The following is a 27,551-nucleotide window of genomic DNA, read 5'->3' as shown; positions in this document are numbered from 1 at the left end:
TACTCCTACAATGACACACCTCCTAATCCTTCTGAGTAGTGCCATTCCCTGATGACTGAACATTCAAATATATGAACCTAGGGGAAGCCATTCTTACTCAGATCACCACAAGCCCCAACATTTCGTGCTTTTGAACTAGAAGAAGGTCTGGCAATTTTCAAAAAAGAAATTTTGAGCCAGGTGTGGTGACTCATACCTGTAATCCCAGCACTTCCCAAGGATAAAGCAAGAGGATTACTGTGAGTTGAGGCCAGCCTGAACTCACTATATATTTCTCTCTCTCTCTCTCTCTCTCTCTCTCTCTCTCTCTCTCTCTCTCTCTCTCTCTCTCTCTCTCACTCTCTCTCACTCTCACTCTCACTCTCACTCTCACTCTCTCTCTCTCTCTCTCTCACACACACACACACACACACACACACACACACACACACACACACAGTGAGTTCAGGGCCAGTCTGAACTACAGAGTGAGACTCCATCTCAGAGAACTGTAAAAATGAGCAACAGCAACAACAAACAATACAAACAAAACAAAGACTTAATAGCCTGTGAGCTGCTTTCTATACATCATCTTATGGGAGTCCTAAGAGCTATAAAACTGACAAAAGTAGAAACGTGGTTACAGTGGGAGAGTGAGACCAAATGCCTTCTAGGGCGTCTTGCCACTTCTGATGGCAACTCCCAAGGTGAGCCCTTGAAAGTTTGGATGGTAGGAAACAAGATTGCCAAACTGTTGGAGGAACCCAGATAGGTAGACTGAGATAGTAAAGACCCATTCATCCTGGACCAGATGCTCTGAAGTGTGGGAAATGCCCTCTTAAAGGGTCCATTGAAATAAGAGGGTGTCAGTGTGTGTTGTAATGCTACATTGAAGGATAAAATGCCTTTCTGTAAGCAGTTTTGAGAAGCCAGCCCCATCCTGCTGTCTCTGTGGTGTTGGTGCTTAATCCTAACTATAGATGAATTTAACCCCTGAGCAGACCCACCCTAGACCAATTAAGTTGGAGGCCTAGGGATGGGGGTGGTTTTTGTTTGGTTTTTCAAGACAGAGTTGTAGCTAGAGTTTTCCTGCCTTGCCCACAGTCAGGACAAATCTCTGTCACCCGCCAGTCCCACAGCCGCTCAGACCCAACCAAGTAAACACAGAGACTTAAATTGTTTACAAACTGTATGGCCGTGGCAGGCTTCTTGCTAACTGTTCTCATTGCTTAAATTAATCCATTTCCATAAATCTATACCTTGCCACATGGCTGGTGGCTTACCGGTGTCTTCACATGCAGCTTGTCATGGCGGCGGCTCGCAGTGTCTCTCTGCCTCAGCCTTCTGCTTCCCAGAATTCTCCTCTCTCCTTGTCCCACCTACTTCCTGCCTGGCCACTGGCCAATCAGTGTTTTGTTTATTGACCAATCAGAGCAACAGATTTGACATACAGACCATCCCACAGCACAGAGTTTCTCTGTGTTGTTTTGGTGCCTGTCCTGGATCTCGCTCTGTGTACTAAGCTGGTCTCAAACTCACAGAGATCCTCATGGCTCTGCCTCCCAAGTGCTGGGATTAAAGGTGGGCACCACCACCGCCCGATGTGGGTTTTTGTTTTTAAAAGTGCTCTCGGGAATTCTAAAGTACTGCTAGGGTTGAGAGCCACTGGTTTAATCTACTCTTGTCTGCTTTCAGAGGTTGTCTTCATCATAAGTAAACAAATAATGGTTAAAGTACACAGAAGGAAATGGAGGGGACATTTGGACAGAAGGAACATCTAAATTCAGATGAAATTGCCAGGCAGGGGCTTGAGAGATGACTCCATGGTTAGGAGCACTTACTGCTCTTGCAGAGGACCCACATTTGGTTCCCAGCACCCACAGCAGGTAGTTTGTAACCACTTGTAGTTGCAGTTCCAGGGATATTGAAGTTCTCTTTTGGCTTCTACAGGCACCTGTTTGTATGTGGTGCACATAAATAAATGCTTTCAGGTACATACATAGGCACAAACACAAACAAATCCTTAAAAACACCTGCCAAGCCATGTACAACACTCTGAGTTGATACCTGCTAGGATAAAGCTTATCCATTTTTGTTTTCCTTATACCCTTTCCCATCCTGAGTAGTTCAAACTAACATGGAAAAGGGTAACATGTGAACATGATTTCTTTGTTTTTTCTTCATAGCTAACTTCAGTCAATTAGTAGTTGTTTTCTGTCCTAAAACACTGTGGTAGTGATCACTCCTGGGAAATGCCATCCCGCTTGGAAGGACACTGCATGTTACAGGATGACCAGTTTCAGAGTGACCTCGGTTGTTAGGCACCTTTCATTGTTAGCTTAGTCAGGAAAGGATACAGAAAAGTGCTTCTGAAGGCAGTCCTGCCTCACTAGACGCCCTGCTCTTCCCAGCCATACAGCTTCTTGTGAGATAACACTCCCTGGGATGAGAGGAGCTGTCTCTATCCTTGATGTCCACTGTCAGCATCTCTACTGAACCTTGCCCTTGATATCGAGTACCATGAGAGTAGCAGTCTCTGTCCTTAGCGTCCACTGTCAAGGTCTCTTACTGAGCCTTCCCCCGGACATTGAGTGCCACCGAGGCAGAGTTAGTGTGAGCTTTCAGATAACGCAGTGTGTCACTTCATTTTTAACTTTCCACAGAACTTGTTCTCCTCCTCTCCTATCTTCATGCTTTATCTTGCCTCATTGTTTAATGTCAGCCTTCTTTTTCACCAAATTATCTGCTTGTGGTTTTCTGTAAATAGACGGCAGCCTTAATGGTTTAGGTCAGACTGTTTACCCCTTTTCAAGAGATTTCACTGGGAACTTTTTAATCTTTAGTCAGCCTGACTTTTCTTTGGTGACAAGGACTCATGTTCTCAGGCTGGCCAGAACATTGCTGTGTAACCAGTCTGGTTCATCTTAGACTCCCAAGTGATTGAAGAGGTATGTATCATCTTCTGCTAATAGGGTGATTTCCTTAACTTTTGGAGTTAATTTTTCTAACTACCTTTAAAAATTTTTATTATGTGTTGGGGGTAGGGGTTCATGTGCCACCGTAGGCATGTGGAGGGTAGAGGACAACTTTGTGGAGTTGATTCTCTCCTACCTTTCTGTGAGTTCTGTGGATTAATTTCAAGTTGTCATCTTTCTGTGACAATCACTTTACCTACTAAGCCATCTCATTTGATGTCATAATTTTGAAATGTGAGTGAGAAAATAAATGTATGTATGTATGTGGGTAGATATGTGTATGTTATGTAGACGGGGGTGAATCTTGTGGTCGCTACATGCCCATGCTTAGGTGGAGTTGTAAGCACACCTTCTAGCAGTGTTTGGAACACATTTGTCATACTAATGTGCATAGTCTCATATTATCACTGAGCATGAGCACACCTATCTTCTGGATCTGGTGGAGCTTTTCCTATTGTCTGGTGCTTGACAGGACCTCTGCTTCTAGACAGTTCCACTCGCTTGAAGGATGGTTTATGAGCTAAGAGGTGTGGCACAGACAGGGCACATTGCTAAACATAGTTCATTTTTCTGGTGCTGATTTGTGCAGTTAGTATGAAGACACAGAAGAGTATAAAGTAAAGAGCTTAGGGTACATTGGATTGTGTTAGACACACCTTCTCTTCACTAAATGACCTCTCTGAGAGAATGAAAAGTCAAGTCATAGAGTGAGAGTGGCCAGCACAGGCCTTTATCAGAGTATTTTAGGAATTTCTGTAAGTCAGAAGAAAAGACAACACAGGAAAGTGAGCAGGAGGCTCACTAAAACCAGAGGATGTTCACTGAATGAGCGAGCCATCAGGGAAAGACAGAGCAGAACCACAGCAAGACACTGTTGCGTGTGGACATGGCCAAACTGAAAAGGACAGCAAAGGTTGTTGGCAAGGAGCAGCCAGCATCTGCATTAATTTAACCACTGTGGAAAATTAGAATTATCTGTCAGTAGAAGAGATATAGTATGCATCTTAGTAGTTCAACTCCTTATATATGTTAACAAAAATGTGTGTATGAGTGTGCACCCAAAAACACATGGGAAACACTCTCAAGAGCTATATTCCTAGTCCTCAGAGTCTGGAAGCAGCCCAAATGCTTAACAACACAACAGAAAATTGGTTGTAGTATGCTTATGTAATGCAAAGCTGTATGTACAGCCATGAAAATGAGTGGACTTTTGCTTCATTCAAGAAATGAGTCACTTTAACAAACATAGTTGTTGATGCAAAGGAACCAGGCATTTGATATTAAATATTCTGTGATTCCATACATAAGTTAAAAATTTGTTTGAAAATAGGTGAAATGATTTTATAGATTTGGTGTGACTTTTGGAGAGTGGGGAGGATGTGGACCAGCTTTTGGGATGCTGATAGTATTCTGTTTTATAGGTATTGGTATGATACATGCTTACAAACACGTATCTTTATGATTTACAGTATTTTCTGTTTGCATATAATATTTCAATAATTAGATCATTAAAATAGTGTATGGTATAAAATAGATGCAGAACATAGCTGCATGCAGCACACAGAGAGTCACAGAATGTAGCTGTCTGAGTCAGTTCTAGAGTTATCCAAGTAGTGACAGTTAGGATTCACTGGATGGGGAGTAGACCCACTGTGAGTGCTACAGAGTAAGGGAGTATGTATTACAGGAATAAGCTGGTAACTATCTTAGGAGAAATTGGAAACAAGTACAAGAGGAGGAAGGAGAGGCTCAGGAAATTCACTACAGCACCTCTCCTGAAGCACCTGGAAGGGGAGCCAGCATGAGCAGCTGCTAGCATGGGCAGCCCCCATCAATCTGTGGAAAAAGTAGAAAGTAACAACCATTTCCTTAGGCCCCCTGTTGAGCATCTGGTGGGGGCTGGCTTGCAGACCAGCTGCTTAAGGGAAAAACTTATGAAAGAAGAGCCAGTGAATAGGCAGGTGACCTACTACCTCTTCTGTGTGTGCTTCTAGCTCTTTGGAAAGCACTGGCTAGCTCCTTCATTTCTGGATGTTACCACCTTTAGCTGTTCAGGCTTTGGAATGGCTATCTTTTAAGTCTAGTGTAAATCCAGGGAAGGGAGTCCTAGATTTCCTAAATCATTTGTGCTAAAAGCTGCTATAGTGATGGTTGCATAACTTTAAGAACATACTAAGAATACTCCTAAGTGGGTGGACTTTAAGGTATGTGAATAACATCTCAGTAAAGCTGCTACTTAAACAATGACTACAGGTCAAACTTACAGAAAAGCAAGGGAACCACGAAAGTCAGAACCCTGCCTTTAGCAGAGCATGTGTGATGATGAGCCTTCTGGGGCTTAGGAAAGTCTCCTTGAATAGGGGTGAGGGTTCCACAATGTTAGTTTTATTACCACCCTGTCTTCTGTAAATGGGTGTACAGGAAACAGAAAAGACAAAATTGCAGTCAAGTAGTGGCAGGCAGTGTCCAGTGTGGTGGCAGGTGGTTTGCAGAGTGGTGGTGGGTAGTGTCCAGTGTGGTGGCAGGTAGTGGCTAGTGGTGGTAGGTAGTAGAGTTCCAGCTGGTGTCACTTGCTAGCTTTCTAAGGTTCAAATATGGTTGGTTTAGGGGCTCCTTTTTGAAGTTTAGGTTTGAGGGTAGTAATTGCTTCTTACTCACCAGACTGTAGAAAGCCAGAGGGAAGTAACTGACTTGTTAGGTCTCCCATAAGAAGAGCCTGTTTTAGAGACAGTTCAGTGGAAGAGTTTTATCACTGCACTTTGTTGGCTATAAATGCTGAACTGAGATTTTTTTTTGGATTTAATGGTAGATATAAATTCATCAAAACTCCTATATCAAAAACCCATCCCGATAATCTGAGAAATGAGAACATTCTCATCCTCTACAGCCTGCTGGAAATCTCCCTCGTCTGATCCCCCTGTCCATCGAGCCACTTTTCATTTGAATGTTTGTTATGGTTCTTTTTGTCCTCTTAGCCAAGGGTGCAGCTGCCCATGGAAACTTAGGTTGCTTTTGTGTCCAGGGCTACACTTGTGCCACAGTTACAGGTAGAAGTGACAGTTCAATAGTGTTTTGTCTCATTGTCACATGACTAGGAATGACAGAGACTGCTGCTTCTGGGGCAGAACAATGAAAGGTGATGTTGCTTGCTGCTGGATGAGACTAATTCTGGATGGTTTGAGTTTATGATAATAAAGCTTTTTTAGTATCGAATATTGTACCTCTGAACTATTTGTAAAACTTCAGGGTTCCTTTTTTTTTTTTTTTTTTTTTTCTTTTTGGGCATGGGATTCTTCCAGTTCCATGATTTAAGTCAATCATTCTTTTCCCATTAAGCAGTCTTTTGATAAGTGTTCAAAGCCAATTTATTCTTAAACATCATATCTGTTAATCTGTTTTAGTGGTGGTTTTGAGTGCCCGCAGTGTGCTGCTATGGAAGAAACCACTCAAGACACTTTGTTAAAACAGTAAGGTAGACTGTTTAGGGAGGCTCCTTGTTAGAAGCACAGCAGCGAGGTTTTGCAGTAGGGCAGAGTGGGCCTAAGTCTGCCTACACACAGGGCAAGGCACTAGGGTGAAGGCGGGTGTGGGTGGAAATTACTAAGAAGAAACTTGAGCGGTTATAGGGCCTCTGACTAAACCAGCCTGTAAGATTCTTGTCAAAGGCAGACAAGGGTAATCAGATACCACATAGGGGGTGGTGGAGAACAAGGAACAGGTACTGAGAATACCTGAGGGTGGGGGTTCTGGCCAAGCCACCTTGGTATAATGTGTACCAACACTGGACTGTGTGAGCCTGATTCTGATGGACACTGAAGAGAGTAATTCAGAGGAGCCTGATCCAAGTTTGGCCAGGAGGCATTCTGTCAGTAGTAACCTTGCTCTGAGGTAATCCCCTTATTCAGGACATAAAAGAGGCTCTGCAGTCTTCTAGGAGCATGAAGCTCAGTTGCATCATGGTGTGCTCAGGGTATCAGGAAATTGAATATATCAGATGAGTGTGAGACTGGATAAAGATGGACATAAGAAATACAGCACATTTTGAAGGTGTTACCAGGCAGGCAGAATTAGCAAACAAGCATGAAAGTATTGCATGTACAAAGAAATAGAAGAGTAGGTGTAGATGTAACCAACCGTCTTATTAAATAAGAAACACAGAAACAATGTAAAAGAGAAAGCCGAGAGGTCAGAGCTCAGAGCTAAAATCTCACCCTTCCTCCTGCTGTCCCAGCTTCGCGAAAAGAGACCTACTTCCTCTCGGTTCGTATTTTTAAAGTATGTTGTTCTGCCTTCTCATTGGTTGTAAACCCAAACACATGACTGCCTCGTCACTGTCTGAATGTACAGCCCCCTAGGTCTTAAAGGCATATGTCTCCAATGCTGGCTGTATCCCTGAACACACAGAGATCTTATGGGATTAAAGGCGTGTGCCGCCACCGCCACACTCTTGCTATGGCTCTAATAGCTCTGACCCTGAACACACAGATATCTATGGGATTAAAGGCGTGTGCCACCACCGCCACACTCTTGCTATGGCTCTAATAGCTCTGACCCCCAGACAACTTTATTTATTAATATACAATCAAATTAATATTTCAGTACAAATCAAAATAATATTTCAATACAATTAGATTACCACCACCCTTCCTCCTGCTGTCCCAGCTTCGCGAAAAGAGACCTACTTCCTCTCGGTTCGTATTTTTAAAGTATGTTGTTCTGCCTTCTCATTGGTTGTAAACCCAAACACATGACTGCCTCGTCACTGTCTGAATGTACAGCCCCCTAGGTCTTAAAGGCATATGTCTCCAATGCTGGCTGTATCCCTGAACACACAGAGATCTTATGGGATTAAAGGCGTGTGCCGCCACCGCCACACTCTTGCTATGGCTCTAATAGCTCTGACCCTGAACACACAGATATCTATGGGATTAAAGGCGTGTGCCACCACCGCCACACTCTTGCTATGGCTCTAATAGCTCTGACCCCCAGACAACTTTATTTATTAATATACAATCAAATTAATATTTCAGTACAAATCAAAATAATATTTCAATACAATTAGATTACCACCACATTTCCCCTTTTCTATTTTAATAAAAAGAAAAAAAGCAAAAGGTTATGACTAACAAAAGAAAAGCTATATACAAAAGTACGATAACTATATACAATATATACAAGTAATAAATACCTAAACAGGTATTTGACGAATCAGAGAAAATAATTCCATTATCTATCCTATTTTGATAATTCCAAGATGTATCTAATGTACTTTCTATCCTAATTAATTTTCAACTATAACTAACTAATCTTCAACCATAACTAACTAATCTTCAACTCCCTCAGAGACCCAAGAAGGGAATAATATTAGCTAACAAAAATAAAAACAGGAAGTGCATGCAAGCAACTTCCAAAAAAATTTTGTGAGTTGACAGAAACAGCCAGCTGCCTGGGCAATCACCTGAGGTTTCTCCGCAGTGTTGGGGCATCATCTTCAGCCTATAGGCTTAGTGTATCTGACAGACTCATTTGTGAAGTAGGATGTACACAAGGTCAACAGTTCAACCTCACATTGGGTGAGAGCAGTCCACGTACCAGAAACACCTGAATTCCACTAGTGTCCTGTCATGATTCAGGATTTTAAATTCTGGAAATTGTTGACAGTTTTTTAATTCAGCTGTCCATTCTTCTTGGCTGTGTATATATGGCTTCATCTCAGCATCCCCTTCTTCTCCACATCCCTCTATTAAATGCCAGTCTACTTTTGAGAGGCATGAGCTTTCAGCTGCTGTTCCATTGTACAACAGAATCCATCGGCCCTCTGCCTGTTAAGCTGCCTTCGAAGAAAAGGGCACCGTACCTTTTCCGGATGCGAAGGCCACTTCAGGGATGGGGCCATATTGTCCTGGCCTCAGAAGATGCCTTTTGATAAAGCCATAACCACACTTGTTTTGGCAAGAATCAGTAGTCCCTTGTTTCGTGATCTGTCTGTCCATTTTGTCCTGTTGATTCGAGGATACTTTGTTGTCCAGTGGCTAACTTTTGCCAGAATGAAAGTTGACTCCATATGCAGTTTCTTCAATGCCCATATTTTCTCTAAAGTAGATTGGTACTGCCAGGAGCTGACATGTCTCAAAAAAGAAAAATTTTCTAAGTTATTAAAACATTTTAAATGCCATATTCTGTAGATCTCTGAAGGGTTTGAAGATGACCTGTCTAAAACATCTCTGCTCAATTTTTAAAACATATCTAATATGACTACCAGTTCTATGATAATGTCTAACTACTAGCTTTTATTTCTTTATATCCTAATAGTTGATAATAATAACATTCAAGGATCAAAAATTTGCATTACATTGTTAAATGAATGGTATAAATACAATTAGAAATATACATATAGCATTTTCTAACAATATCAGTTTCAAATTTGTGTACAATATAAAACAATTCAATCCAATGTAAAGTATTTAAAACTAGTAATTGTCTTTTTCTTTTCTTTCTTTCTCTTTTTTTTTTTAAACAAGAACCTTAAATCTAATCTCCTTTGCTTAGCCTTTTTCCTAACCCTTGACAATAACTTGTAACCAACCCCCCTAAATACTGAAAATTATCCCAGACCCAAAACCCATTAAAAAGACCAAAAAACCACCCGCCCCACACCACCTCTTTGGGAATGTGGGCGTCGTATTCTTAAAATTGCTTCCTGCTGGGAATGGGCGAAGTTTTCTTTATCCTGAAAGAAAAATTTTAGGTTAATTGTCAAATTCTAGGAGAGGTAACTATATCCTTCATTATCCAGTCTGTGTATAATGCCAAAGTTGAGGGTTTATCTCAAGTCCTTATTCAAGTAGTCTTTGAGACTGGATCATCTCAGCTAGTCATCTCAAATTTGCTCTGAGCACCTTGTAGTTCAAAGCTGATCTGTGGATGATGTTTGTCAGCTTAATGATATTATTATTGTCCACGTGGAATTGTTGTTGTTGTGGGGCCCCATCTTCTTTCTGGAGACTTCAGTTGATGTTAGGCCTGGCCATGATTTCCTGCAGAAAACTGATAAGAGACTCGAACACAAAAACATATATATGCAGCTAGCCTTTTTTCTAGAATTAGTTAGTACTCTATGTGACCATTCATATCTTAACAAAGTTTAAAATGTATATATATATATTAATCTTGTAAATTTTGATATAAAATTTATACTTTGAGAAAAGTTTAAAGAATCAGAATAGAATCAAAGAGTTGAGATTAGTAATAGAATAGTCCCTTAATTAATTTTGCTTTTGTCCTGTACCATAGCAGAAATGGCTCTTATTCTGGCATGATACAGGGAGTTTGCATTTTCCTTTTAACAACATGCTTGATTTTAAAGAAGGAGAGAGCCATTCTCCAACTCCAAAGTCAGCTTTAAATTTTAATTGAACTGGGACTGTTAGAAGACCAATAGTGTTAAATCTTTAGAGAAAAGCAGAAACAAACATTTAGGAAGACATAAAATTTTTTTAGATAATATATACCCATACACCGTTTCACTCTGTTTCTTGGGATAGATGATTTGTCCCTTTTCTTCAGTTGTCTCATTTGTCCAGTGTTCTTCAGATTCCTTAACCTTCATTCTCCTAAAAGACAAAAACAAAAACCTTTCCCCAAGACTAATTTTGGGGATGTTCCTTTTTGGCAAGTTATTATCTGATGAAATGAAAAGGCATGTTTTATTGATACAAGTTAGTTTAAATTGGATGTTCATGCTGGTTGATGAACTATCACCTCCTCTAATTAAGAGGTCTCTCTTGTTCAAATCGAACCTTTATCAATTTTGATGGTACCCACAGCTTATCTTCTCCTGTAGAAACAAAAGCAAAACCACGTCCCCAATGTAATACATACCCTGGTTTCCATTCTGAGGTCAGCACATCCTTAAAGTATATAGGCTGATTTAATTCTGTAGTTTTTTCTATTATCCAATGTCTCTCTGCAGCTGTTGTTCCTTTCTCATTGGCATTCAGAAAATTCAAAGTTAGAAGAGCATTATGCAGTCTATTTCTGGGGGTTTTTGTTACCCATTTCTGTTTATTTAGCATATCCTTTAGAGTTCTGTTTGATCTTTCTATAACTGCTTGACCTGTAGGATTATGTGGTATGCCTGTAATATGCTTTATATTGTAATAAGCAAAAAACTGTTTCATTTTAACAGAGACATATGATGGAGCATTGTCAGTTTTGATTTGTGCAGGTATACCCATGATGGCCATAACTTCTAGCAAATGAGTGATTACAGAATCAGCTTTTTCAGAACTCAAAGCAGTTGCCCATTGAAATCCTGAATAAGTATCGATAGTGTGGTGTACATATTTCAATTTTCCAAATTCTGCAAAGTGAAACACGTCCATCTGCCAGATTTCATTTCTCTGAGTACCCTTTGGGTTACATCCTGCTGGTAATGGCGTCTGATTGTAGAAGGAACAAGTAGGACATTTCTTTATTATTTCTTTGGCTTGTTGCCAGGTTATGGAAAAATCCTTTTTTAAACCTTTACTATTAACGTGATGTTTTTTATGAAATTCTGAGGCCTCCAGCACATTTCCTATCAATAATTTATCAATCTCTTCATTGCCTTGTGCTAGAGGGCCTGGCAGACCAGTATGGGATCGAATGTGAGTTATATATAAAGGATGATTCCTTTTCCTGATTGTATCTTGTAATTGAATAAATAGTGAAGTTAATTCTGAAGCATCAGGGATAAATTCTGCAGTCTCAATATGTAACACCACTCTTTCAGCATACTGAGAGTCAGTTACTATGTTGAGAGGTTCTGAAAAATCCATTAATACCAACAGAATAGCATACAATTCTGATTTTTGCACTGAATTATACGGACTTTGAACCACTTTACTTAAATTTTCTGATTTGTAACCTGCCTTTCCTTCTTTGTTGGCATCTGTATAAAATGTACGAACTCCAGATATGGGTTTTTGCCGTACAATTCGAGGCAAGATCCATTCAGCTCTCTTTATAAGATCAATTCTATTGCTTTTGGGATATTTGCTGTTAATTTCTCCCAAAAAATTACTGCAAGCTCTTTGCCAAGGTTCACTTTCTGTCCATAATTTTTCAATGTCCTCCTTAGTTAATGGTACGACAATTTCTGCTGGGTCTATGCCTGCTAATTGACGAAGTCTCAATTTTCCTTTGTAAATCAAGTCAGAGATTTTTTCCACATAAGTTTTTAATTTTTTATTTGGTTTATTTGGTAAAAATATCCATTCCAATATAATATCTTCCCTCTGCATTAATATTCCAGTAGGAGAACGCCTAGAAGGTAAGATAACCAAAATGCAATCCAGCTTTGGATCAATACGATTCACGTGTCCTTCATGCACTTTCTTTTCTACCAATGCTAATTCTTTCTCAGCTTCAGGTGATAATTCTCTTGGACTATTTAAGTCCTTGTCACCTTCTAAGGTTTTGAACAAATTAGTCAGTTCATCATTTTTTACCCCAACAATAGTTCGTAGATGAGAAATATCTCCAAATAATCTTTGAAAGTCATTAAGAGTCTGTAGTCTATCTCTCCGAATTTGCACCTTTTGGGGTCTAATTTTTTGTAGCTCTATTTTATATCCTAAATAATTAATAGAATCTCCTCTTTGTATCTTTTCAGGAGCAATTTGTAATCCCCAGCGAGGCAAAATTTTCTTTACTTCTTCAAACATTATTTCTAAAGTATCTGCATTTGAGTCAGCTAGTAAAATATCGTCCATATAATGATAAATTATAGATTTAGGAAATTTTTTACGTATCACTTCCAATGGCTGTTGTACAAAATATTGGCACAGAGTTGGGCTATTCAACATTCCCTGTGGGAGGACCCTCCATTGAAATCTTTTAACCGGTTGAGAATTATTATAAGTAGGCACTGTAAAAGCAAATCTTTCTCTGTCTTTTTCTTGTAAGGGTATTGAAAAGAAACAGTCTTTTAAATCAATAACTATGAGAGGCCATCCTTTTGGTAACAGAGTAGGCAAAGGCATCCCAGATTGTAGAGAACCCATTGGCTGAATTACTTTGTTAATTGCCCTAAGGTCTGTTACCATTCTCCATTTACCAGATTTCTTTTTAATAACAAATACAGGAGAATTCCAAGGGCTGGTTGATTCTTCAATATGCTGAGCATTTAACTGTTCTTCTACCAGCTCTTCTAAAGCCTGGAGTTTCTCTGTTGTTAAAGGCCATTGCTGGACCCATACAGGCTTGTCTGTTAACCATTTTAAAGGTAGAGCTGTTGGTGTCTTTGGAAGATCATCAGTTATTGTGCCCTGTTCTTGTATAATATGGATGGCTGGTGACCACTCATTAGAACAATATCTTCTAATATTTCTCTCAGTAACATGTGCTAGTTTATGATTTGTTTCTGAGATTGGAGGGATGTTAATCTGAGTATTCCATTGTTGCAACAAGTCTCGACCCCACAGGTTCATAGTTATGTTAGCCACATATGGTTTTAATTTTCCTCTCTGTCCTTCTGGACCTATACATTCGAGCCATCTTGCACTCTGTTTCACCTGAGATAATGTCCCAATTCCTAACAGTTGAACGTTTACCTCCTGAAGAGGCCAAGTTGGATGCCAAAATTCTGGTGCAATTATGGTAACGTCCGCACCTGTGTCTACCAGACCAGACAACAAAACACCATTTATTTTTATCGTTAATTTTGGTCTTTGTTCATTAATAGAAGTTTGCCAAAAAATTTTCTTTATGTTTTCTCCTGAATTTTCTATTCTCTCTGTTTCATCATTCTGACCAGCATGATTTATTCCAATAGGCATTTGGTTATTTAATCGCTCTCCAGAGCAGGCATTTCCTCTATGGCTGCCGGGAAGGTTTGAACTGGATTTGCACTGGGGGCCTGCCTGAGGCCCCTCTGGGAGTTTCCCGAAGACTGAGGCAAAGGATTACCCTGTCTGTCCTTTGTTGATCTACATTCGTTGGTCCAGTGTTTTCCCTTACCACACCTTCTGCATACTCCAGAAGGAAGGGGCATTCTGTTGCCATTGTTCCTTGAAGAAACATTGTTTCTGGAAATGACCTGTCTACAGTCCCTTTTCAAATGTCCTTGCTTTCCACATCCAAAACATCTAACACTCCTCAAACCTTTTGAAATTACTTCTCCTACCCATGTATCATCATGCTCATCAGCTTCAACATTAATTGTTTCTCTAATCCAATCTTCCATAGGTGCAGATCTTGCCCTTAATGGCCTGATTATTCTTTTGCATGCTGCATTCGCATTCTCAAAGGCCAAAGATTCAATTATTGCCTTACCAGCTTCTGAATCCGAGACCGTTCTCTTTACTGCTGAAGCCAGTCTTTGTAAAAATTCTGTAAAAGACTCTTTTGGGCCTTGCTTCACCTTTGTAAATGACTCAGATTTTTTTCCTGGTTCCTCAACTTTGTCCCATGCATTCAAGGCTGCCGTTCGACATAAAATTAGGGTTTGGACATCATATAAACATTGTGCTTGTGCTGAAGCATATTGGCCTTCGCCCATAAGCTGATCCTGGCAAACTTGTACTCCTTTATCCCTCCATTGTTTTTCTATGTTTTTAGCCTCCTCCTTAAACCAAGTCAGAAATTGAAGTCTCTGGCTTGGTTCCAGAACACCTTGTGCGAGGTCCCGCCAGTCCTGTGGTACTATCCTATTATATGTTGACCAAGTGTTTAACATTTGCTTTACATATGGGGAATGCATGCCATAAGATACTATTGCCTCCTTAAACCTTTTTAAATCCAACATTTCAATTGGAGCCCAAGTATTTTGTGTAGCCATTTGATCAGGCATCTGCTGTACTGTTACAGGATAAATTAAGGGTGACTGTGTGAAAACAGGCTTTCTTTCTGCAACCTTATGATCCCGACTTGAAACAACTTCACTGTTAATTTCTTCTGTCTGAATTTTTACAGGTTTAACAAGTTCTTCTAACGCTGTTATCCTGGCACTTAAATTGACTATCTTTTTAAATATTAAAATGTGGATTATTATAGTGATGAGGTGCATAATTCCACCAATACTAATATTATATAGTTGTTCCATTGCCAGACTGCCTAAAATTTCGAACAAAAACCAATTTTCTTCCAATGTACACATAAAACCCATTTGTTTTTTAATGTGGAAAAAAATTCTCTTTTAGATAGTTTCCTTTAAAATATCTGATATATTATGACTTACCAAATCTGCGTAGAACAGTAGAAATCCGAGGAGATTTTCAAAGCAGCCACCTAGTGTCCCAGGTGTAAATCCAGAGAGAGAGAGAGAGAGAGAGAGAGAGAGAGAGAGAGAGAGAGAGAGAGAGAGAGAGAGAGAGAGAGAGAGAGAGAAAAGAGAGAACGCACAAGAAAGCGTAGCCGGCTAAAGCTTAAATGCAGCCACGTGTTCCCTCTTGTGCCGAGTCAAGGCTTGGGTCTGGCTTCCTTAAGCTCCGACCACGTGCGTTTACAGGCAGGGCCCTGTTCGGCAGGGCAGGTCTGAGTTGTTTGTAGCACCGGCTTTAGGCAAGCTGCTCACAGACCTAGGCCCGGGCTAGAAGTTGCTACCCGGACTAGGACGCCAGCAGCTCGGACTAAGAAGCCGATCGCCGCCGGCCGCCGTGTGCCGCCGCTGCCGCTGCGGGCCGCCTGCCGCCCTTGCGGGAAAGCGGACCTGCCGCCAAGCCAAGCAGTTTTTAATGGATTCTTGTCACGTTGGGCGCCAGATGTAGATGTAACCAACCGTCTTATTAAATAAGAAACACAGAAACAATGTAAAAGAGAAAGCCGAGAGGTCAGAGCTCAGAGCTAAAATCTCACCCTTCCTCCTGCTGTCCCAGCTTCGCGAAAAGAGACCTACTTCCTCTCGGTTCGTATTTTTAAAGTATGTTGTTCTGCCTTCTCATTGGTTGTAAACCCAAACACATGACTGCCTCGTCACTGTCTGAATGTACAGCCCCCTAGGTCTTAAAGGCATATGTCTCCAATGCTGGCTGTATCCCTGAACACACAGAGATCTTATGGGATTAAAGGCGTGTGCCGCCACCGCCACACTCTTGCTATGGCTCTAATAGCTCTGACCCTGAACACACAGATATCTATGGGATTAAAGGCGTGTGCCACCACCGCCACACTCTTGCTATGGCTCTAATAGCTCTGACCCCCAGACAACTTTATTTATTAATATACAATCAAATTAATATTTCAGTACAAATCAAAATAATATTTCAATACAATTAGATTACCACCACAAGTAGGCCTTGAGTACTGCTTGTGGCTGCTTTGGCTTACATTTTACCTCTGAGGTAATCAATATTGATTTTAAGATTTTAATCAGTGACCAATTAGGTTTTTATTTTTCGCAGTCTAGACAGCCTAGAGCAGTGGTTTTCAACCTGTGGATTGTGACTCTTTTGAGAGGGAGTTGTTGAACAACCTTTCCACCGGGGTTACCCAAGACTGTCAGAAAACATACATTTACATTATGGTACATAACATACGATAGCAAAATTACAGTTATGAAGTAGCAATGAAAGTAATTTTGTGGCTGGGGGTCACCACCACATCGTGAAGAACTGTATCAAAAGGTCAAAGTATTATGAAGGATGAGAACCAACGGTCTAGAAAATGGTGTGGAGAAAAGCTGGAATTCTGGTCGATTCCAAACCAGAGCAGTTCGTTTAGCCCTGTTTCTGGGCAGTGCCCTTAGAGAAGACTCTGATATAATAGGGTTTGAAGTGATTGCCATGATATGGTGGCCCTTTCCCTAAGCTGACAAAAGACAGGTTAGCAAGAAAAAACAAAAAACAACAAAACAGATTCTAATGTTTTGTGTGTGTGTGTGTGTGTGTGTGTGTGTGTGTGTGTGTGTGTGTGTGTGTGTTTTGCTTATTTTAGGGACATTTACAGAGAATTTTGATTGAAAAGAGCCAAACTTGGGAGCTTTTATACTACATTAATAGGTAAAGAGGAGACAGAGTGCATTTGTACGAAAAGAAACAAGGCTTGGGGAAAAGGCTTTAGGGTAGAGAAATGATGGTTCTTTGGCGTCTGCGTGCGAATGGTTTCTCTAGCCGTCTTCTCATCTTCAAAGGTTTGAGTTGTTCCCAGGGAAGGGGTTTATGACAGTTGAGTTATTTGGAGATCTCTGGGGAGACTCTGCTTGTAGGAAGATAAGGGATTTTAGAACTCATATTTTCAGTTTAAAATACCCTTTTTTATGCCTTAGTGAGTTTATTCTGAGTTTTCTACTGGCGGAGGAGAAGAAACTCAAGAACAAAATGCACCAAGAACAGGTTTCAGTAGCTTGAGTTCATGTTTTAGGCTGGAGCTTGGAGCATATGTGGGACATTGAGGTGGGCATCCTTGGGAGTAGTTAGATACAGATATAGGCTCCAGGGAAAAGCCAAAGAAGCCAAGAGTACCGATTGAGCTTTTTTTTTTCTCCCTTTTTCAAGACAGGGTTTCTCTGTGTAGCTTTGGAGCCTTAGAACTCACTCTGTAGACCAGGCTGTCCTCAAACTCACAGAGATTTACCTGCCTCTGCCTTCCGAGTACTAGGATTAAAGATGTGTGTCACCACCGCCCAGCTCTGATTGATTTTTCTTAGTGGAGTGGGGTGAATAGGAAAAGAGAAAGGTTCTGGAGACCAACCAGAGGTCAGAAAGTAAAGGAGACTGGGGTTGGAAGTGGAAGGGTCAGGAAGAAAATGACCTTGCAGAAGACAACTAGTTGAAGATGAGGACTGGGGAGTGGAATCTGTTACTGTTCTAGGCAGAAGGGGCCAGACAGAAGGTGAAGCCAAGAAACAGCAAAGTAATATCCAGTGTAGCTAGCTACTGGGAAAGGTGGGTGCTGAGTATCTTCAGTCTTGTCCTTGGGACACTTAAAAGATCTTCAGGTTCAAATAGAGAAGGAATGGAAGTGGGAGTGAGAAACATGCTTGGTTAGTGTGCTCAGACTGTGGTCCAGTTGGCCCTGTGAGCCATGGATAAGAGGGTTGTTGCTGTCTGCTGGGTAATTTCAACTGACCATATAGGCTCATGATCAGAGAGTTGTTCTTGGAATCCCAGGTGACTGCAGAGAGAAGGATGCTGAGAAAGGACAGGTCAGAAAGCCAAGATGGAGTGTGTTCCTTCGGGGTTAGGTGTACTAGAGTCTTGTGTGAGGTCGTCCCAGAGGTGGCATTGTTCAGAGTTTGTTGAACATCGTATCTTTTCACACTTAGGAACCTTACTTTTGTCTTGGTGCCGTCAGCCTCTTGGGGAGGATAACTGTTTTTAGACACACATATCTCTCAAATGATCAGGGTGCCCATGGGAAAACTGGCATTTCTGACCCAGAGCAAGGAAGACAGAAGCAAGGGAAGGCAGAGGTGCCAGGCTTTTATCCTGTGGTTGTGCCCAAGCAAAGAATCAGTGCTTTTAGCAAAAGCAACCTTTCAGCCCCTGTTCTAAAACCAAAGGAGGGGGCCGGGCGGTGGTGGCGCACACCTTTAATCCCAGCACTTGGGAGGCAGAGGCAGGCAGATCTCTGTGAGTTCGAGGCCAGCCTGGGCTACCAAGTGAGTTCCAGGAAAGGCGCAAAGCTACATAGAGAAACCCTGTCTCGAAAAACCAAAAAAAAAAAAAAAAAAAAAAAACCCAAAAAAAACCCCAAAGGAGGACAGAGAGAGAGAGTTTGTAGTAGTGATGAGCAGTGTCAGGCTGCAGGATCCATTTATATTTGAATACATTTGGGGGGGGGGTTTGAGACAGGGTTTCTCCATGTAGTTTTTGGTGCCTGTCCTGGACCTCACTTTGTAGACCAGGCTCGTCTCGAACTCACAGAGATCCACCTAGCTCTGCCTCCTGAGTTCTGGGATCAAAGGCGTGCACCACTGCTGCCCAGCTTGAATACTTTTTAAATCTAGTGTATGGTATCAGTAATATCTTGAGGAAAGGCTGGAAGTTTATTTACTTAAATAAATTTAGAACAGTTGGTTTATCCCTGAAAAATACTAAGTAATTGCCTCATACCTTATGACAAGATAAATCTAAAAATTAAATGTAAAAGTTAGAGTGCTAAGAACTGGATCAATATTTACATATCGTTCAAATAGTAAAGGCCATACTAGTCATGATGCCAGAACCAGAAAGAAAAGGCCAACCAATTTAATTAGGGCCCTCCCCCCCCCCAAAAGAAAAAGAAAAAGAAAAAACCAACAAAACTGCAAGTAAATTTAGGTTTTCTATGTGCTAAAGAGTTCATAAAATTTAAATGTAACTGGCAAAGAGATGAATTTGGTACATATTTGGCAGAGGTTTACTATTTTCTTATCTCATAGTGCTGAGAAAGGAAGGACTCAGTGAATATTGGGAATTTGTTTTGCATGTGTATGTATGTGATATGTATATGTGGTTAGCCACTTTTAGCAGTTGGTCCTCTCTCTCTACCCATGGGTTCTAACGATCAACTTAGACTGTTCTGCTTGTAGGGTCACCTGCTGAACCATCTCACTGGCCGTGAAAATGTTTTTATTTCCACTTGCTTCCAAAAAATTGATCAAGTACCAGAAGGGAAACATGCAGAGTATAAACAAAGGCAGAGTGGGAGGGGGGTGGATTTTGTTCTGTTGGTGGTAGGCAGAGTGTTTGAACCAGTAGAAACTACTAGTGAACCAGTAGAAAAGATGGGCAGAATTTAAAACAAACTTGTTTAAAGAAGGCAAGGGTTTAGAAGACTGTGGGATGGTGGTTCAAAATGTTAAAGAAAAGGTGAACTGTCATGCTAGAGTTCTGTTCAGCAAAACCATAGTTTAAAAGAGGGGGCAAAGTGAGAACCTTTAACAGGTTTGTTAACAAAGTGACTGTGTTTGTAACGACGCAGAAATCTAAGTAAGATAATGAACAGGTTTGTAATGAACAAGTGTGACCTGAGATCTCAGTGAGTGGGTTTATCAGTAGATTAGACACGGTAGAAGAGAGAAATAGTGCATTTAAAAGAATAACTAAAAATGGAACATAATGAAACACAAATGAATATATTCCACCTAACAACTATTGACTGTACATTTTTCTAAAGTTCATAAAGAACTTTAATCAGAACTGCTGCATAAACAAGTCTTGAAAAAATGAAAGCACCAAAGTTAGAATATCAGACTTACAATGAGACAGATTCAATATTCAAAAAATTGATTGGCATAAATTACTAAATTAACAGAATAAAGCTAAAAATTGTGACAGTATTAACAAATACAGAACTACCTTTGATAAAATCCAGTGCCTGTTTAGAAATGAAATGAATCACATGGCTAGAAAGTATTTAGAGAAGCTGTCCAGCAAGCCTTGAGGTAATGATAAGTGCAGCAGTTGTCCTCTTCAGCCTGGGAAAGACAATAATTTCATCACCAGCACTTCTGTTTATGGTGTTCCTGAACTTTTCCCAAGTTCAGTACGACAAGAAGAGACGAGTTCAGGAACTGGAATGGAAGGAATATGTCTGTGATCTTATAAATTGTACTCACAGCCAGTTTGACTATATCTTTATAACATTAGTAATAAATGAGATTGAAGACTCAAGGTAGCTCTAGTTACAGCTGTAGTTTTAACACACTGATAGCTAACAGAAAGTGTAGTAAAGCCAATCATTTGCCATAGGATAAAAAGCTTATTATTTGGAAAAAAAATTGGAAGCAGTGCAGACCATGCAAGAACAACAAACACAACAGGATATACCATGTTCATTATTTAGAAAACTCACTTTTTAAAGATTGATTGTTTGCAAACTCTTTCATGTGTTTGACATAGTATCAAGCAGTGCCAGCAGACTTTTCAGAGGAGAACGGAGTGGTTAAAATTCACAAATGGGTGCTAAAATGTATGTGAAGATATAAATAGTTAGGATGAACTAATTTTGAAGGACAAAGTTTCTATATGCTCCATGGTAGTAAGACTTGCTGTAAAATAGTGAAAATATGGTTTTAGTAAAGAGTACAGTAGACCACTGAACAGAAGTGGTCTAGAAGAGATCCATACCTCCACAGAAACTGGACTGATCACATAGGAGCTAGTGCAGAGAGTGCAGTAGAGAAAGGACACACATTGCAGTCCATAGTGTTTGGGATTGGGGGGGTGTCATTTATGGAACCTAGTGTAGCATGCATGAGGCTCAGGCTTGATCTTTAACATTGCAAAAATAAATGAATAAGTAAGTTAGTGAGTAAACGAACAAACCCAGAGGGCAGGCCTCTGGTTCACTGTGTGGCAGAGAAGTCCCTGGATACATGCTGCTGAGACTTGGCCAGTCATGAGCTACTGTCTCCAGAAGGCAGAGTGGATGCATCTGCTGTAAGGCTAGGTGTTGGAGAAGCCACTAGGGTAGAAGAGCTGGCTTTTGAAGAGCAGTGTACTTCTGGCACAAAACCCTACAAGGCCAGGTCTGTTAAGATGGTAAGTGGGTACCAGTGGTTTCCCTCTCCCTGGCAAGTAAGACTATGATGACCCTAGACATTTTGTATTAATTCAGTAAATCATGCCATTGCATGTTTTTTCTGTGCCAGATTGGATACCTGAGAGTGGATAGAGCAGATACTGAATTTACTTTTGTAGAGATGAAGTCTGTTAACATGGGCCAGCTGGTTACTTGACCAACATTGTCTGGTCTCTGGAGGTCTATGTGTGATCAAGGTACAGTCACCACCAAGCAGGTCATCGAAGAGTAGATACATATTTAGAAAGCCATTCAAAGGGATGTGAAACCATTGAAGGTATGAGATGTTAGCTCTATGAGATGACAGATCCAGATAGTGGAAGCTTGTGGAGAGGCCTACTTCGGGGGAGAGCTTGTCCCATGTGAAATAGTAGGGAGCAGTGGGGAAGGTTAGAGAATAGAATGAGTTGAATTGTGGCAGAATGGTCAGCAGCTGAGGTTAAGTTGCTCCTGGCCTTGGGCTACCTGAGGAAGTAGGGTGTCCTATGCAGGTCCCCACAATGGAGGCCTGAGATTGTAGAGCTTTGAACTCTGTTGTAGATACTTCTGTCATCTGACTGGCTTCCAGAGACCATGGGTTACATTTATAGGAATCCAGGGGACACTAGCATGCTGGGACCAAAGTGGCGGCATTGAACCTAGACATACTTGGATGGCTGGGGATAGGGTTTACACATAGACATAGATTGGTCTAGCCCTGGGAATAGGATGAATGTGGCCTGGGAGGTGAGGGAGCTGTTGATGTGACTCACAAGTTTTTTTATTCCATTCATTTTATAGAATATGATGCTGGGTTTTCAGTGACCTTCTGTAGTGAATGTGAATTACTTGGATATTGGTGAAAGTATTAAGGCAACTCCACGTAGTTAAAAGGGAGGTTTATTTTTTGGGGGGTAACTTACAAGTAAAGGGATAGGTTACAGGGTCCGGGAGAGGTGAAGTGTAGTCCAGAGGTGTTCTCTGGAAAACTCTGCTCGGTCTACATCCAGCATCCAGGATCCAAGAACCAAGAGAGCCGGCACATCTGGATCTCGGATCTTAAGGGCTCCTGCCTCGCTCTGCCTCATAGGTGTGACAGCTACTGGAAGCCTCAATGAGGGTAGTACTTCCAGGTCAAAGCTGCAACAGCTACCCACTATACTTGTTCAATTAAAAAAAAAAAGAATTTGGATTGGAGATGAAGAGCAAACAAAACTGAGCCAGTTACACTGGGGGCTAGAGGTAAGGAAATGGCAAGAGTGTAGACCAAGTTCTTTCCATAGGTTCTGTGGGACAAAACCTGTGTTTTCTTGCACAGATGGGAGATATGACCAACTAGAAAAGAGGGCATTCATTGGTTGAGCAAATATTTGAACCTCTGTTAGCTAGGTAGTATCCCAAGCCTTTGTAATATACAAACCACAAAACTCCCTTCAGGGTCTTCCTTTCTGAAGGTGGAGACAGACAATAGGGAACCTGTTCAATACACTATAGATACAAACCAAGCCTATTTATGAGAGGCACGGAAGTGCTGAGGAGGTGGGCAGTGAGGTGGACTAGCAGCATGAGCCATGGGAGGCATACCAGGTAGAGGGTCATGTTCACTGCCCCCCAGGGCTCGGGATAGGCCTAGTGTTCATTAAGTGCATAGTAGGCAATTGTAGGAACAGTTCATGGTACCTGATTCCAGGAAATAGGAAGAGAGGAAAAATAGAGGAAAGAGGGGACAATTGTGAGTGAACATTCTATTGTAGGGATGTTATAGTACTGGTGACCACAATACAAATTATAGTCATGGCCCAGGCCAGCAAGATGTGTCAGTGAGTGAAACACTTGTATTTGAGCCTGATGATCTGAGTTCAATACCAGAACCCACATAAAGGAGGAAGGTGAGAACTGACCCACAGAGCTGTGCCCTGCCACACCATACACACAGTAATGTAAAGAAAGTAAATTTATAAGAATTATAATTCTGTTCACTCTGAAAGGATCTAATTGTTCATTTGTGCTTTGGGTTCTTCCGATCATTTTTGGTTTCATGGCCCTGGTTTCACCCTCTTTTTCTCAGGTGTTCTAGTGAAATTTACTGATGTTACAGTTTTAAGGCCCCTTGAGGGCCTTGCCCAACAGAGGGGTGGCTTTTAACGTTTTCTAGTAATCAAAAAATAATAATAATAAATCAACTGGTTTTATGTATTGAAGATCTTTAACCTGTCTTGCCTACAGCACTATTCTGCTTCGTGTGTGTGTGTGTGTGTGTGTGTGTGTGTGTGTGTGTGTGTGTGTGTGTTGTGTGTGCATATGTGTAAGACAGATTGCTAAACGGTCTTATTAATAAAAAATCCAGAGCCAGATATTGAGGTGAAAGTTGAAAGATCAGAGAGACAGAACAAGCCACAACCAACTTCACCTCGCCGTCTCCTCAACTGATCTCGTTTCCTCAGACTGAAAGCCTTGAGTCCTCGCCCGAATGGATCTCAGCTAAACTGCTGCTAAAAGTTTCTGGTCCTCACGCCTTGTATACCTTTCTGTGTCCTGCCATATTACTTCCTGGGATTAAAGGCCTGTGTCCTTCCCAAGCAAAGACATGAGATCTCAAGTGTGTGTGCCACCACACCTGGCTCTGTTCCTAGTGTAGCCTTGAACTCACAGAGATCCACATGATCTTTGCCTTTGGAATGCTAGGATTAAAGGCATATACCACCACTATCTGGCCTCTATGTCTAATACAGTGGCTGTTCTGTTCTCTGACCCCAGATAAGTTTTATTAGGGTTCACAATATATTGGGGGACACAATATATCACCATATATATGCATATATGTTGTACTTGCTTTGTGGCAATTAAACTGGTTTTGTTGTGTTAAAGCTGTAGTGACTATATATCGAAGTCACTCTTTGGATAGTTAATAGTTAACAGTCCATTTCTTTATTTTTCTTTTATGTTTTTTGTTGTTTCTTTTTATGTTATTTTATATTTTATTTGGTGTTTTGCCTGTGTGTATGTCTGTGTGGGTCACCCGGAACTGGAGTTACAGACAGTTGTATGCTGCCTTGTGGGTGCTGGGAATTGAATCCGGGTCCTCTGGAAGAGCAGTCAGTACTCTTAATCACTGAGCCATCTCTCTGGACCCAGTAGTCCATTTCTATAGTGCGTCTCTTCATAGGCTTTGCTGAGTTCAGCCTCACAGTGTTCTTTGCTTGAATCTATTGGCAGGCCATAATTCTTTATAATTTAGGCAAGCTTGAGGAGAATTGTCATGTATTTGTAATACTTTTTATGTGAGAATCCTAGCACCACATGAGTTTACTGTAGCTCGAGACAATCTGTTTCTGGCTGCTCATGAAGAATACTTCCTAGTCTGGGAGATTTGGGTGTTTGTGTATGGACTATTAAGTCATAGCTAAAGGAATCTTATATCTGAAAGACTCCACACTGAGCAAAAAGGAACACATGGGATCACTCTGTTCTTTGCCACAGATTGTATATTCTTAACTCCCAGAAATTGCTTTATTATATGAGTACTTATATATGTGCTTAATTAAAGGTGGTAATAATTTACCACTAAAAAATTCTAGCACCATAGAAATGTGGACATTTAAAAACAGCCATTGTGTGCAGTTTGATTTTGGGAATGTGTATTCCAATTTTTGTTTTTTATAGTAAATGCCTAAGACTAGGAGCTATAAAGTAAGAGTTATTTAACTTAAAGACTGATAGTTTAAGATCAGGTGGCGTACAGTTCAACCTCTGGTGAGATCTGATGGTTGATTTCAGGAGCGCATATGGAGGGAGAAACTGTGTCACTATATAGGAAACCAGAGAGGCCGAGCTGCTCCAAGAACCCACCACGGTTTCTTCACTGGCATGCTGCCCGTTGCTCTAAGGGCCTCTCTCTGGCTCCAATCGAAGGACTTTTTGCTAGGGTCCACTTCACAAAAGTTACACATCTTTATGCTGGTAACCAGACTTCTGATACAGACCCTTTTCGGGACACTTTGAAACATGTTCAGACCATAGTAATGCTTGAGCAAGTCTGGTGTGCTCCTGCGGTATATCACTATGTGTGCGTGTGCACACCCACAGACACACACACACCCACAGACCCACACACACACGACACTGCATACCTCTTTCTTTACTGTTTTCTCCTTATAACACAGAACATTGTGGCCATTGCCCATGTTGGTGCATGTGTGGTTATGAATATTCATGATTGCAGAGCAAGGATGCCCATAAAAACTTAGCAATCTCTATTTTGTTCTTACATCATTTTGGTTTGGATTTTTAGCCTTAGATGTTTAATATAGCTGAGCCATTTTTAAATAGCACATTTAACATTCTGGCTCACATATTTTTGCATACTTCTCTAGTTATGTTCTCAGGACAGATGTGCTTGTCAAAGGATAAACATTTGCTATGTAGCAATTTAATTCTCAGTAACCAGATATGAGAGTGCGTGCTCCACATGTCCTCACCAACAGTAGGTGTTCTCACTCAGGGATCTTTCAGTCTGTGGGGTGAGAAACTGATATTTCCTTTGTACTAGGAGATAGGGTCCCTCTATGTAGCCCAGGCTGGCCTTGAACTCAAAACCTCCTGCGTCTGCTTCCCAAGAGCTGGAATTACAGGTATGTGCTGCCATGCCTGACTCCTTGTTTCCTTTAAATTTCATGTGTTTGTACATTCCTTTGATTTAGCGTGCTTTGACTGCTTGTCTAACTTTTTAAAAATTATCTTCATTTCTTTCACTCTTTTTTCTGAAGTTGGTTCTTTATCCTCCTTCCCCCCTGCCCTTGCTTTGTAAGTATTTTTAAGAAATATATGTAGTTTTTCTTGCACAAAACATCTGTAGTTAATTGCTAGCTTTTTGAACTTGTTGGGTAACAGCCCTGTGAACAGTGCACAGGCTCTTTCTGATCTTGAATACTCACAGGAAAGTCTTCCTGGTATTAGTAATTGGGTTATCTATCCAGAGTCTCTTTTTCTGGTTTATCCTAAAATATTTAATGTAACTAAACACTAAAGAAACCACGTGAACAGGGTGAGGCATAGTTGTAATTTCATTTTCCTTCCAAATTGCTTCTGTATTGAATTGTTGATCTTTCCCAGTTGACTTGAAATACTGCAGTTACCTGTGTTGCTGTTAACAGTCCTGGGTGTAGCATGAATCTTAGAAGGTCTTATTAATAAAATCAAACCTGAGGCCAGTTATTGGGGTGAATGCTGGAAGGTCAGAGAAGCAGAACAAACCACAGCTAACCTCACCTGGCCAACTTCTCAGCTGGTCTTGTTTCCTCAGACTGGAAGCTTCTGTGTCCTCATCCCAGTGGCTCTCAGCTGAACTGCTACTTGAAAGCCTGAAGCTTAACCAGCCAAATGCTTAACCAGCTAAAAGCTTCTAGTTCCTGGTCTTCATGCCTTATATACCTTTCTGCTTTCTACCATCACTCCCTGGGATTAAAGGCTCGTTTTCTGGGATTAAAGGCATGAGTCACCTTGCTTGGCTGTATCCTTGAACACATGGATTTCTGCCTCTGGAATGCTAGGATTAAAGGCGGTGCTGCCACTGCCTATCCTCTATGTTTAATATTGTGGCTGTTCTGTCTCTGACCCCAGATAAGTTTATTAGGATGCACAATATTTTGGGGAACACAATACCACCACACCTGGGATCTGTTTGGACTGTCTTCTGAGATCTGTTCATTCTAGGCTTATATTGCTGTCACAGTTTTCTTTCCTTACATGGTGACCCTCCCTTTCATTGTAACCTTAAATAGCTGTCAAAAACAGTGCAGCTTTACAGTAGATACTTATTGTTTGAATGAATTCTGTTGTGAGTTTCAGTCAGTGAGCTCATGTAATCCTAAAAGCTGTATGTTGAGGAAGACTGAATTAAAGCAGGTCTTGCCACTGATGACGGGACTGGAATAGTTCCTATCTTCGTTTCTGTAGTCTTCACTTCCACTCCTTTCCTCATGTCTGAGCACATCACAAATGCTGGTAGGTCCAGCCATGATGACTGGAAGAAAGTCCTTGGTCTGGTCTGGCTGCCCTGGTTCCTCTTAGGGACCAACATACATGATCTCTCTGCTCACTCTGACCCTCATATTCCTGCTCTAAGTCCTTTGC

General features: G+C 41.0%; 1 protein-coding gene across 20 annotated transcripts in view; it reads left to right on the top strand.

Moving 5' to 3' along the window:
• Camta1 (calmodulin binding transcription activator 1) overlaps window positions 1–27,551 on the top strand; it is an 862,623-nt gene that overhangs the window by 52,539 nt on the left and 782,533 nt on the right. The window lies entirely within an intron of this gene.

Source organism: Peromyscus maniculatus, chromosome 2 (assembly GCF_049852395.1).
Source record: "Peromyscus maniculatus bairdii isolate BWxNUB_F1_BW_parent chromosome 2, HU_Pman_BW_mat_3.1, whole genome shotgun sequence".
NCBI lineage: Eukaryota > Metazoa > Chordata > Mammalia > Rodentia > Cricetidae > Peromyscus > Peromyscus maniculatus.
Note: the sequence above shows the minus strand (reverse complement) of the source record. Positions and strands in the feature narration are given on the sequence as shown.